The sequence below is a fragment of the Mytilus californianus genome, unplaced genomic scaffold (genome assembly GCF_021869535.1).
Source record: "Mytilus californianus isolate M0D057914Y unplaced genomic scaffold, xbMytCali1.0.p SCAF_6, whole genome shotgun sequence".
Taxonomy (NCBI): domain Eukaryota; kingdom Metazoa; phylum Mollusca; class Bivalvia; order Mytilida; family Mytilidae; genus Mytilus; species Mytilus californianus.
Window position 1 is genome coordinate 10,319,739 of NW_026262712.1, and position 13,400 is coordinate 10,333,138.

The 13,400-nt window shown below is 31.4% G+C and overlaps 2 protein-coding genes across 2 annotated transcripts in view; one reads left to right on the plus strand and one right to left on the minus strand.

Annotated features, from left to right (window-relative positions):
• LOC127705292 (di-N-acetylchitobiase-like) overlaps positions 1-13,400 on the minus strand; it is a 393,977-nt gene that overhangs the window by 178,133 nt on the left and 202,444 nt on the right. The gene's annotated exons all lie outside the window — the stretch shown is intronic.
• LOC127705289 (uncharacterized) overlaps positions 12,645-13,400 on the plus strand; it is a 34,972-nt gene continuing 34,216 nt past the window's right edge. Inside the window, exon 1 of the mRNA XM_052209607.1 lies at positions 12,645-12,794. The gene's annotated coding sequence lies outside the window, so the exon portion shown is untranslated. The remainder of the gene's footprint in view (positions 12,795-13,400) is intronic.

The window sequence follows — 13,400 nt, forward strand, 5'->3', positions numbered from 1 at the left end:
TTAAGTTAAAAAAACAGAACGTAAAGTCAAAATAAAACAATGATAGGATGACGTGTACTTGTGCAAAATTGAAGATTTTTGGTGTTGACTTCGAATATAGTACAAATATTAAATCGTTTTATGTTAAATTGAAAGACAATAACGATGCGTAAAACATTACAGAGTTATGTGAATTGAAACTGCAATTCTATGGAAAAGAATGAGGGACAAATCCCCAGGATTTTTTCTTCTTCATTTGCAAGTTCGGAGGCAAAATGATATACAAAGAAAGTTTTCCATAAATTCATAAAGAAAAAAGAATTACCCTTCGCTATATATTTGTACTTGAATACAGATTTGCCTATATTTGACATGATTTTGTTTGGATTTTTTTTTATGATTAAAAACTAGACTTTTTTTTATGAACAATATTTAAGAAAATATTTATCTATGTTGTGTGTTAATATATACAACATAATATTGCGCTTATAAGACTTCGGTTATAAGACTGTGAGGGTCAAATTTTACTCATATAAAATCACATCTATGTAAGAGTTAGCGGAGAATTTGTATTTACCACTCCCGTTTTCCACGAAATAAAACATAAGCATCTGGAGTCTTAATCTTAAAAAACAAAGATCAACTGATATGACAAATAATACGGTAAAGCGTTGGACTGAGAGGGTCAGAGCTATATGAAAATGTGACCCCCACCCCCGGCCTTGTTAGAGGTATCTGAAAATTTGAATTTTCTTTTCCACGAAATAAAACAAAAAGAATTGATAGGTGGAAGAATCCTACTGCTAGGGAGGGCCAACCCAAATATAAAGTATGGTTGATTCTGTTGTATACTTTTCGCTTATACATGAAGTCTATATGAAACCTAATGAAATATGACCTAGAGCCTCCAGTCTAAATCGTCAAATTTCAAAAAAAGAAATACATCATTTACAGCAGTGCCAACCATTTTTTCCAGCACCAAGTAAGATAGTGCCCAGGTTTATGTATATATCCACTCGGAGAATATTTTATTTTTTAAATTGGTAAAGTCATTGATGGACAATGACCCCTATAACTTATAATAAGAAGCCAATTAATGAATTCCGTCACTTATTTTCTTGTCCATAGTGATTTTCTTGGTTCTTTGCAGCTTCTCTCTATTTATATGTGTTTTCAAAGAAAAAGAAAAAAATCAAAAATCTTTAAAAATTGTTAAAGTCCATGAATTATTTTGGTATTGCTTTGATTAATTTGTAGATATGTTTTTTTTATGTCAACAGTTTTTCTTTCTCTCTCTCTCTCTCTCTCTCTCTCTCTCTCTCTCTCTCTCTCTCTCTCTCTCTCTTATAGTTTTCATGAGTGTGGTCTAAATTAAAATCGATAGATTTTTTTTTAATTATTTGCAAAAATGTAGTTTATTCTTTTTTGAAAAACATAATAAAAAATTTGGGCCACAGAGCATTTTGCAAGCTACAGGTTATGCAGTATTGTCAGATTTTGTATAAACTATACATGGAAAACTCAATGTTAGAAAATAAAAATAAAAATTGGGATCACGAGACTCGTTTTCTGTCTACAAAACGAAATAGATAAAGTCCCTACACATTCCATCATTAGAGACGAAATATGCCAAAAGGATTTCAAACTCATAAGTCGAAAACAGACTGGGCTAGGACGAAAAATTTTGTCCTGCCTTTTTTTTAGTTGTAATCTCTGTCCTGCCTTTTTATTTTTCCCTCTATTGGTCCTGCATTTTTTTTTTAATTAGTTTATTCTGACTTTTTTTTTACATAAATCGTCATCCTGCCTTTTTTTTTGCCAAGTTGCTCATCCTGCCTTTTTTTAACTCAAAACTCCTGTCCTGCCTTTTTCTCAAATTTCATTCTAGCCCCCCAATAAAAATCAAATGGTAGCTCCCTAAGATGGCGGAAGACACCCGATCTACCCTAAGGACAATATATCTAATGAGGAAGAAAATTACAATTTCGGTCAAGTCGAGTTACTTGTAGATCTCCTTTTGTTGAAAAGGGTCATTTATCTATCTATTATACTGTTCAGGGGGAGGGGAGAATCGAAAAAAAAAAAAATACACAAAAATGGATAAAAGAAGACGAAAGATACAAAAGGGATAGTAAAAATCTTAACCAAACTGACAATGGCATGACAAAAACTCATCAGCCGAAATAAACGAGAGAAAAAAGATCAAAAGCCAAACAAAACTGAGCAGCACGAAACTCTCAAAAAAAAAGGGGTGATCTCAGGTGCTCCAGAAGAGTAAGCAGATCCTGTTTCATATGTGGCACCCGTCACTTGGCGATTTTGCAAATAAAGAAGGAATGCGTTATAATTTTCGAGGAACTCCCCCCCCCCAAAAAAAACATGAACTACAGGGTGTCAAATCGATGAACATGCTTAAAATAGGCTCCTTTTCATAAAAAAGAATTGATGAAAACGTATTTGTATTTAGTGTACAGTGACAAATATTACATGCATATAAGGACGAGAATATATAAGTGTGATATCAATATGAATAAATCTTTGCTCTGTACAAGACATATTTTGCTTGCCTAGCCGAATTTCTAACAAACTAGTTGACAAACCGTCTCTGACAATCTATGGAAATCCAAATAGCATCGGTTTTGTTTAAGTCCAGATTTTTTGGTTTTATTTCGGGGAAAAGGGATGCGTTTTACGTACAGTGGCAAATATTACATGCATATCAGGACGAGAACATGTAAGTGTGATATGAATATGAATAAACCCTGCTTTGTTACAAGACATACTTTACTTGCCTAGCCGAATTATCAACGAACTAGTCGACAAACTGTCTCTGACATTCTATGGAAATCGTAATCGCATCGCTTTTAATTAAGTCCAGATTCTTTTGTTTTATTTCGTGGAAAAGAAAATACAAATTTTCAGATACCTCTAACAAAACCGGGGGGAGGGGGTCACATTCTTATACATCTCTCACCATCTCAGTCCAACGCTAATGGTATTATTTGTCATATCAGTTGATCTTTGTTTTTTAAGATTAAGACTCCAGATTCTTATGTTTTATTTCGTGGAAAACGGGAGTGGTAAATACAAATTCTCCGCTAACTCTTACATAGATGTGATTTTATATGAGTAAAATTTGACCCTCACAGTCATAACTGAAGTCTAATAAGCGCAATATTATGTTGTATATATTAAAACACCACATAGATAAATATTTTCTTAAATATTGTTCATAAAAAAAAGTCTGGTTTTTAATCATAAAAAAAACCCCAAACAAAACATGTAAAATATAGGCAAAACTGTATTCAAGTGTAATAAATAGCGAAGGGTAATTTTTTTGCTTTATGAATTTATGGAAAACTTTCTTTGTATATCATTTTGACTTCGGAGTTAAATTTCATTAATATTCATCAACTTGCAAATAAAGAGGAAAAAATCCTGGGGATTTGTCCCTCATTCTTTTCCATAGAATTTCAGTACTTCTACGCATCGTTATTGTCTTTCAATTTAACATAAAACGATTTAATATTTGTACTATATTCGAAGTCAACACCAAAAATCTTCAATTCTGCACAAGTACATGTCATCCTATCATTGTTTTATTTTGACTTTACGTTCTGTTTTTTTAACTTAACATTTTACTGTTTCAAGTCAAGACCAAACTTCTTCAAATTTACATCGTGTAGTTTCAAGTCAACACATTGTATGATAAGCCTCTCGTGACGTCATAATGATATAACATCGTGCTATCTGAGCTCAACAACACGTACTTTCAACTGTACGTCGTGTAGTTTTGACTGAGCATATTGTATGGCAAGCCTATCGTGACATTCTAATGATATAACAACGTGCTATCTTAGCTTAACATCACGTACTTTCAGCTGTACGTGGTGTAATTTTAAATGAGAAAATTGTGTAATAAGCCTATCGTGACATTATAATGATATAACATCGTGCTGTCTTAGCTGAACAACAAGTACTTTCAACTGTACGTCGTATAGTTTTAAATGAGCATATTGTACGGCAAGCCTATCGTGATATCATTATGATATAAGATATTGCTATCATAGCTCAACATCACGAACTTTCAACTGTACGTAGTGTAATTTTAAACGAGCATATCGTTTGGTAAGCCTATCGTGACATTCTAATGATATAACAACGTGCCATCTTAACTTAACATCACGTACTTTCAACTGTACGTTCTGTAGTTTTAAATGAGCAAATTGTATAATAAGCCTATTGTGACATTATAATGATATAACATCGTGCTATCGTAGCTTAACATTACAAAATTTCAACTGTACGTCCTGTAGTTTCAAGTGAGCATCTTAGCTTAACACGTTGTATCGTGTTGGTTTAAGTCAACAAATTGTATGATGAGCCTTTCGTTTCAATATAGTGGTGTAGCATCGTGTTATCTTAACTTAACATCATGTACCTTCAACTGTGCATTATGGTGTTTTAAATCAATAGATTGCATGATAGACCAATCGTAAAATCACAATGATATAACATGGTACTATATCAGCTCAACATTAATTAATATCAAGTCAGCACCATACATTTTAGCTATTCATTGTATTTGTTATCATAGCTGTCGATGTGGATGACTGAGCAGTATCCATCTGCAAGCTAACATCATGCAACGTCAACTTCACATCAAGTACTTTAAACCCAACGTTACGTGTGTTTGGCATATCATCACAACATCGTGACTTATCATTATACTATCACGACTAAAGCACTTGTCATTGCAAGTCAACATTGCGCAGATTCAACTTAGCATATTGTAATTTAGAGTTAGCATTTTGATGACTCAATTCAACATCACGCTGTCTTAACTTTACATTTTAAGCTTCAGCATAACGTTTTGTAAATCTCTAATATATGACAACTGAGGCTTTCCATACTGGTACATGTATCTATGATGAGTTTATTAAAAAAATATCAAAATTATTACATTGATGAAAAATGAATAATAATTGTAGACTCAATACATGTTTTTTTAGAAGAATGTGTCCTTTTATTCTACATTTGTATATTACAGGTTGTTTCTTTTGAAAAGTATTTACTCGTTAAAGGTGGTTAAAATATGTAATTTGTAATAATTTGTACTAGTATACATTTTCTTTTTCATCTTCAATTTTTTCGTTAAATGTACTTCATATACTTATCATGCTTATATACCACATATGCCATTTGCATAATGTTCTATTTTATTTATTTTAGAATCCCATTGTCTTTAGCATAACTGAAAGTTCATCCGCCTGTTTTATGTAATGGGATGTCAATTGTATTGTTCTTTTCTCTTTGATTACAGGATATATCAAGTCACATTTGACTGATAAGATATCTGTATTGTCTCCAATCCGACAACTCTATATGTCTTATACAAGCGAATTGGCAGATTATGTCCTTTTGTTTCTTTTCAGGCTTCCTTAGTGATCCGGTGTAAAATATGATTTCGCCCCGCAATCGAATGACATATGTGTCACTGGCTGTTAATTAAAGAGTGCATTAACTTAGAATAAAAATGATAGAATTTGTTTATACTTTGCCAAAACGTAATATCTATTGATATATGATCAAAAGTATAATAGAAATGATAGGTCACCACGTATTTTCTCAAGCTACAGGTTGTGACAAAAGGACACATTTTGTATGGATTATACAGGAAAAAGCACCATATTGTGACTAGAAACTAAACTTAATGATAGAATTGTATAATAAATTACGAAAAGATAGCTTTTAGACAATGCTTTGAGAATATCAAAAGAAATGATAGGGTCACCGTTCGTTTATTCCGGCTAAAATACAAAATAGGAAAATTCCAATGTAGATTCCTTCAGAAAATGCACTGTTTAAGAGCTACCTCCCCTTAAAATGCCAATTTAAAAACATTTAAAAACAACCAAACATAATCTACACTTGTAAAAATATTAATATTTATAAGTTATATTCTTATAAACTGGTTCTTTTAAATGAAAATTCACCTTAAAATCTGCATTCCTGCATCAAATTTTGCTAACTTGATAGAAAATCTGGACCTTAGGTTCTCTGTTTTTTTTAATCCAAGATGGCGAAAAACACCCATACCACCTTAATGCCTGAAAGACGCCTCTAAAACGTAGAGCTAGACATATGAGGTAGAATTGAAAATGGCGTTTTTTGATAAAAACATTCTTTATAAAGATATCAGGATAAAACGCCAGTTATCTTGTGCGTATTTATCCTTTCATTTGTTATGTATATCCGTGGTAATTTGTTACATCTGTTCAGTTGTATACTTTTGAAATGAATAAATTTGTTTATGCACTGTGTTAGATGCATCAATTTCGCAATGTTCTATGCGCTGTAATATTTCAACATGTTCCATATATATTATATCAGCAAGTATAATTTTATCATATTCATTTTTGCACATCACTTCACTTTTGTGTGTTTTTATTTGAGAGGGGTGTTTTACATTAATAATTTGTATGTGTTTAATCATATTATTCAAGAACAATATTTTACAATTAGTTATATGTTAGTTATATGTTTATTATGATTGCGTCCTTTTCTTTTGCGAATGATTATCTCAAATGAGGGTGGTCTAGAGGTCAAATACCGTCTACGGCAAGCCAAATGATTCTCCGCTAAGCATGTAGAATTTATGAGAAACGCTAATAGTTGGTAAGGAGTGTCTTAGAATGATGTTTTTTTCTAAAGAATTTAGCGAATCATCACCTTAAAACACTCCGCCTCAGCATGTCGTTTCATATACAAAGCAAGGTTCAAAATCACATTAATATGTCATACCATTATGTCTGCCACAGGAAATATCAATCCATCAAACTTTTGCGAAAGTACTTAAAATAAATACATGCACAACTTAAAGTAAATTAAAGCTACATGTGTTTTCAAAAAAAATGATTAAGGGAAATAAGGTGTAAAAAAATCATGAATAGGATTAAGATTCACATATCTATGCCGCAACTCAATAAAAAGGATGTGAATAGCCGAATCTAGTAGAGGCAAATTTAGAGGCAGGTGGCTACATGTAAGGTTAATACTTTTACATGTTCCACTCCTATTGTTGCCTTGCCTTGTTGTGTGATAACAGTTTTAGGTTTTTGTGTTTTGTTTGGAGTTTTAGTTATGTTTGTTTATATTTTTAAAGTTTTTGAATTGTAAATTTTTCTATCTTTTTAAATTTAGTTTGTTTTTGCTGGGTGTTTTTCTTTCTTCCATTTGTAAAAATCACAACACGGATTAATATTTGTAATTTGATATTTGTTTCCAATGAAACGTTTATGTTCCGTATGATAAATATATAGTTTTTCTAATATATATGTTACATTTGTTATTCCTTATGTTAATATTTTAGATATTAATTAAAACTAAGTTTTCGATCACGTATTATGTATTTATGTATTTATCTGTCTTTGGTGTTCTTGCATGTATTTTTACTGTATTCCCGTCATGTAATGTGGTCAATTTTGCGATTTATTTACCTTTGCTAAAAAGCGCGGAGGTTTGGCTATCCACAAAACCAGGTTCCACCCACCATTTTATTTTAAAAATGTGTTGCACGGTAACACCAAGTCAGGAATATGACAGTTGTTATCAAATAGTTGTTTCTATGTATGTTTATATAAAAAAGAAGATGTGGTATGATTGCCAATGAGACAACTTGCTACAAGAGACCAAATGGCACAGAAATTAACAACTATAGATAATCGTACGGCCTTAAACAATGCACAAAGCCCATACCTCATAGTCAGCAATAAAAGACCCAAAAATGCCAATGTAAAACAATTCAAACGAGAAAACTAACGGCCTAATTTATGTACAAAAAATGAACGAAAAACAAATATGTAATGAATAAACAAACGAAAACCACTAAATAATAGGCTTCTGACTTGAGACAGGCATTCTAGTGTTTGTTGTTTGTTGCACTTTTTGTTCTGTTATTACGTTGTTTTCCTCTTATAGTTGATGTGTTACCCTTGGTTTTAGTTTGTATCCCGGATTGGTTTTCTCTTAAAAATTACAATCTACCAATCAGAAGAGCACATGACGTCAGAAACCTCTCCCCTAATTAAGCGATCCGTGGTGACGTATATCTATTTACTGAATTTACCCCTACAAAACACACCATAGAAAACTAGAGACTTAGCAACAGAAACCCCACCAAAAACTTAGTGTTTTCATAGGTGCTCTTGAAGGGTAGGCATTATCTCATTATTGACGTTCTAAACACGTATGTCAAAATGTAAACGTATCCAGTACTATTACATATGTTTGGGTTTAGCTACAATACATGAATGTTCATGTAGTGAGCACTCTTAGCCAAAAAAACGCATTGGCGTGGGTAAAGTCTCAACTAAAATTTGACAAAAATCTCATGTCGACTTCTCTATCTATTTCTGAGGAATTGAGATAACAACTTACGTTAAAAATTCAGAACATAATCTTGACCTTTGACCCAAATTTCCTGTTTATGATCCAAGGATTTCAGATCAAAATCTTGTGGTCTCTCGGGTCTTTTTCTTTGTTAGCTTTTTTTCTATTTATGTGTTTGAATGTTCCATTGCCTATTTGATGTATATGCACTATCTAAATGTGAGATTATTAATATCGTTCTTATCATTGATATCAATTAAGATTGACGAATTTAACTGAATAATCTAACACAATGCTTATATTGTAAATTAAAATTTAGTACTTTTCCACATGATTGCATTTTATTACCAAGTGTCATTATCAGTGTTAGACGGTTCATTATTTTTTACAACATGTCACGCCGATACGATCAATGAGGAAGGTAACGTATCATTTAAACATTTGAACAATGTCGTTTAAACTTAAACTAGATAAAAACCAAATAAACGTAAATATATAGTATAAAAATTATAGATAGGATTGTTTGTTATGAGGCTGTTAAGATGGAATACTTAAAGGGACAATATATAAATGTTATGAAAAGGTTAAACGAATGTAACAAGTTTCAGTTATAAATTCAACTGAGAATGATAATAATTGCAGGAATTCAGTCGTATAAAGATAGATGCAATTACTTTCAATTATAAACGATGAAGGAATGAAACAAGAGGTAATGTTTATATTTGTTTTAAGTGTCTCGTAAAATTTTATAAACTGTCTTCCTTTTTTTGTAAAGAAGGAATACAAAAGAGATTACACCATTTATAATAAAAACAAACATACCCATTTCATTTTGTTTCTTTTTTTTTTTCACTTGAAAAATCTTCCATTTAAAATATCTGTATCTCCGAACGTGTGTGTGACTTGCAAACGTTTTTTCTGACTGATATGCTTTGTGCCTTATCACATATTATAACAGTTTCTAAAAATAGTGCATAATAAGTTTACAAAGCATCAATTTCTCTGATGTAGATATTAATAGAAATACAGGGCATATTAAGAATAGAGAAAATTGTCTGTTGTGAAAAAAAAAACCTTTTCGCATCGTATAAGCTTTTACAGTTACAAAACTAATTTCATTCAGTGTATTTTTAAGAGCATTTCATCTGTTGTATTTAAAGAAACTATAAAAACTAACAGATCTTTGTTCTGTTTTCTAAGTGTAGTTTTTTCATCGTCTTTCACACAACATTTCCTTATTTTCATATTCATAAATGAACTAGTACATCATATATGAAGCAATAAAAATATGAAATAAATTTCAAAAAAATGAAAAAAAATCGTTCAAAATTCCAATCGTCCGAAGCTTTTTCTTGATTTATCTTCATTTTGAACAAATATCCGAATATTTGAAAGCCAAGAATGTATAAAAACCGAAAACAGTTGAAGAGGTGAACTATCAAAAAGAACATAAAAATTAGCCAAAATAATTATTATACAGGGTGCTAGTATAGAAGGTAGTTCACCTGATGGGATGTCATATTTAGAATGTGCAGAAAAGAGGAAATTTAGCAGCTATTACAATGACCGAACAAAAACTTAAATTACTCATTTTGTTAATAATATTGTTAGAGCTTGAATCTGTCGTCATTTGTCATATCGAAGGTCATGAAGTATAATTTTGGATTTTAAATCCTCATTAAAAGAAGGTTTGAAACAGAAGTGAAGACTTGTGTTTATAGTTTGTGTACTGCCATCACATTAATGAAATTATTAGAATATCTATTAAAACATTTGAACCAACTGTTCTGAAACTTATAAGCAATGCTTATTTTCACAAAACACAGATCAAAATAAAATTTTTGTGACGTCACTTAAACCGTTCTAGAGTTTTAACCCTTTTATAAATGGACAAACAGCTGAATTTTTCATTATCTTTATTTTGCCTCAACAAAATGTTATGAAACATATACACAATGATAATTACCACGCAAAACATATCAAGTTTGATTTTTTTATAGTGTTAATTTAACTGTTCCATAGTTACGGCCGTTTACAAATGAAAAAAGTGCTGAATTTTTCATTTCTGTTCTCCAACTTAGGTTTGCCTCAACCAAATGTTATAAAACATTTACACAATGCTCATTACCACAAAATATAGATCGAGTTTGAATTTTGGTGGCATAACATATACTGTTGTAGAGTTATGCCCATTTACAAATGCACAAATTGCTGAATTTCGTTTCCGTTCTCTAACTTAAGTTTGCCTCAACCAAATGTTATTAAACTTATACAAAATAGGTGTTACCACAAATCTCAGATCAAGTTAATATTTGGGTAGCGTCACGTTTACCGTTATTCAGTTATGTTCATTTATTATTGTATATGATATGCAAGCGGGGCATCATCTTTTTTCAATGGACACATTCCCCATTTGTTTTTTTATTGACCTGATAACTATAATAGATATAAACTTCATGCAGCTTACATGACATGTTGTAAACAGATAAGTTATGGTGGGAATATATTGATGTAATCTTTGATTGTGAAAGGAAAATATAGGATTGATTAATTTTGATGTATGGAAATGATGCAAAAATGGTAACGTGAGTTTTTGCAAAGCTTAACATATGTCATCTTTGAAGAATGTATAAAAAATAATTTTTCTATATTTGCATTGAGTTGAAATACAATTTTGAACTGTTTTCTGTTCACTAGTTCTGGATGTCACTCGATTTACAGTAATGCATAGATATGATTGAGTTGTTGAGCCACAATCCGTATTTTAATGTCCAACCTAGGGGCACTATGTTTTTCTGTCTGTTGGTCCGTCTGTTAACATTTACAGTGTATCTTCCTGATATGCATATGATATTTTGACTTGAATTTAAAAACAAACCCATACATTCAGCTCTCGTTATTCTGCACTTATCATGATAATGTTTAATCATATCATGTTGATAACAGGTACAACATGAAGAATATACTGCAATTTGAACCAATACCATTTTTGTATTTTCTGGCGGTGTGGGGCTTGTAAAAATAGACATTCTGTGGTATGTTCAAAAGTATGCTGTTGTGGTCTTCCCGCAAACAAAAATCAGACCAAAGCACCAGAATTCATATGTTATTAAGTAAAATTTCATATGTTACCAAGACAAAGTGTGCAGTAGGGTTTTTACACAATTATAACCACATTTTTTTTCTTAAATGTCCTGTACCGTTTCAGAATATGTCAGATATTATCAAATAGTCCGTTTTTAGGTATGTTGACGTTTGTTTTTGTTACAATTCAGTGTTTCTATTATTACATTGTTTTCCTTTTATAGTTGTTGTGATTCCCTCGGTTTTAGTTAGTAACCCGGATATTTTTCTCTCATCATTTGGAACATATCCGTCGCCATCTGCGAAAAGGTCAACATACAGGTAATGGTGTCCATGAAATGTACGAAGGGATGATTTGCAACTTTACTATTTAGAACTCTTGCTTTGATAGCTTCCTAATGTTAATTTATCCGACTTCATGGACTTTCCTCTATTTGAATTTACCTTGGAGTTCGATATTTTTGTTAATTCCCTGGTCGACTACCAATAATTGTCCATGTATTGAGTAATCAAGTGGCATTTTTGATTCAAAACAAAGCATAGTTTTAGAAGTCATCGCAAACAGCACACCTATATACTTGAAGTTCAAATGGAAAACATACTACCTATCTGTTGAAGCAAGTTCATCGTTATTTCTGTATAACTATTATTCGTATTCCTCTTATTTTACAAGGTATCGTTAAAATATTAATTATGAATTTAATAAATAATTTAATTACTGACACAGTAATGCCAGCCGATTAAAGGAGACACCTTAAAATCTTACATATCGATATTTCCGACTGATTTGCCACACATTTTAATCGAATTGACAGAAATTCTTGAAACCTTTTCTTTAGACTGAATCTTAATTATTCCTATTCAAAGCAAAGCGTTCTATTTTGTCTTATTATGAAGCATGTATATGCATATCTAAATAATCGAAGTAGCATTATTACCCTCATACTTTCTTAAGATTTAAAGGTAATGTAAACGTTTAGTATTAATATTTTAAATGACTATTAACAATGGCAATACTATTTGCCTTTTCATACCTGTATTTTTGTATCATTTGATCAAACATTTAAAACAATTGTTATTATCCTTGTAGATACATCAAGTAGATTTTTTAAACCCAGTCTATAAACGCTGAACCATTATAGGAAAAACCCAGTTATAGAAATAAACAATTACAAGGATATATATTTAGAAATAAATAGTTCACAGAGACAAGACAGAACAGAAAATAACTGGTTTTAAATCTTTATATGTGTCGGTTGGTATATATATGTTGGAGGAAAGACCCCCTTGGAATCCTGATTGAGATAAAATATTCACAAAAGACAAGGCTGAAAAGAAAGGTAAGCCTTTTCACCTTCTAAGTTTTATGATGGTTGATCAATTCACCAGTACTTCAACCTGTACGGTTTGGTATATATTTGCCATTGAAAAAGTAGCCAATATAAAATCGAGATAACAAACGAATGTCCAGGCGTTTTTCGAACTGTTTTTCAATGTGAGTTTCGTTCCTTTACATGATTATATCAAAAAATGCCATATGTACTTCAGACATTTCAGTAGGCAGAATAAATCTATATATATTTTTTTTCAAAACAGCAAGTATTATGCTGACGGTTATTATGAAGATAATGTAAAATGATTCTTTCTGATTTGTCTGCTTAAAAACCTTACTCTCATACGTAATACATAGCAATGACCTGAGATCAGAAAATTAATACTACGAAAGGAAATAATGCCAACCGAGTGATAAACATCCTTCTACTGGTACATGTAGTACCTTACTGAAATTGTACCATGTCCCTCTTTTACTCTTTTAAACAGACTTCAACCTCTCCCTGGTAAACATGGGAAAAACTTTAATAATAAACTATTTCGTCGTCTTTAAATTCATGTTTTTTTTTCATGAATTGAAAAATACCGACTCTGATTCACGACAGGCTCAACAA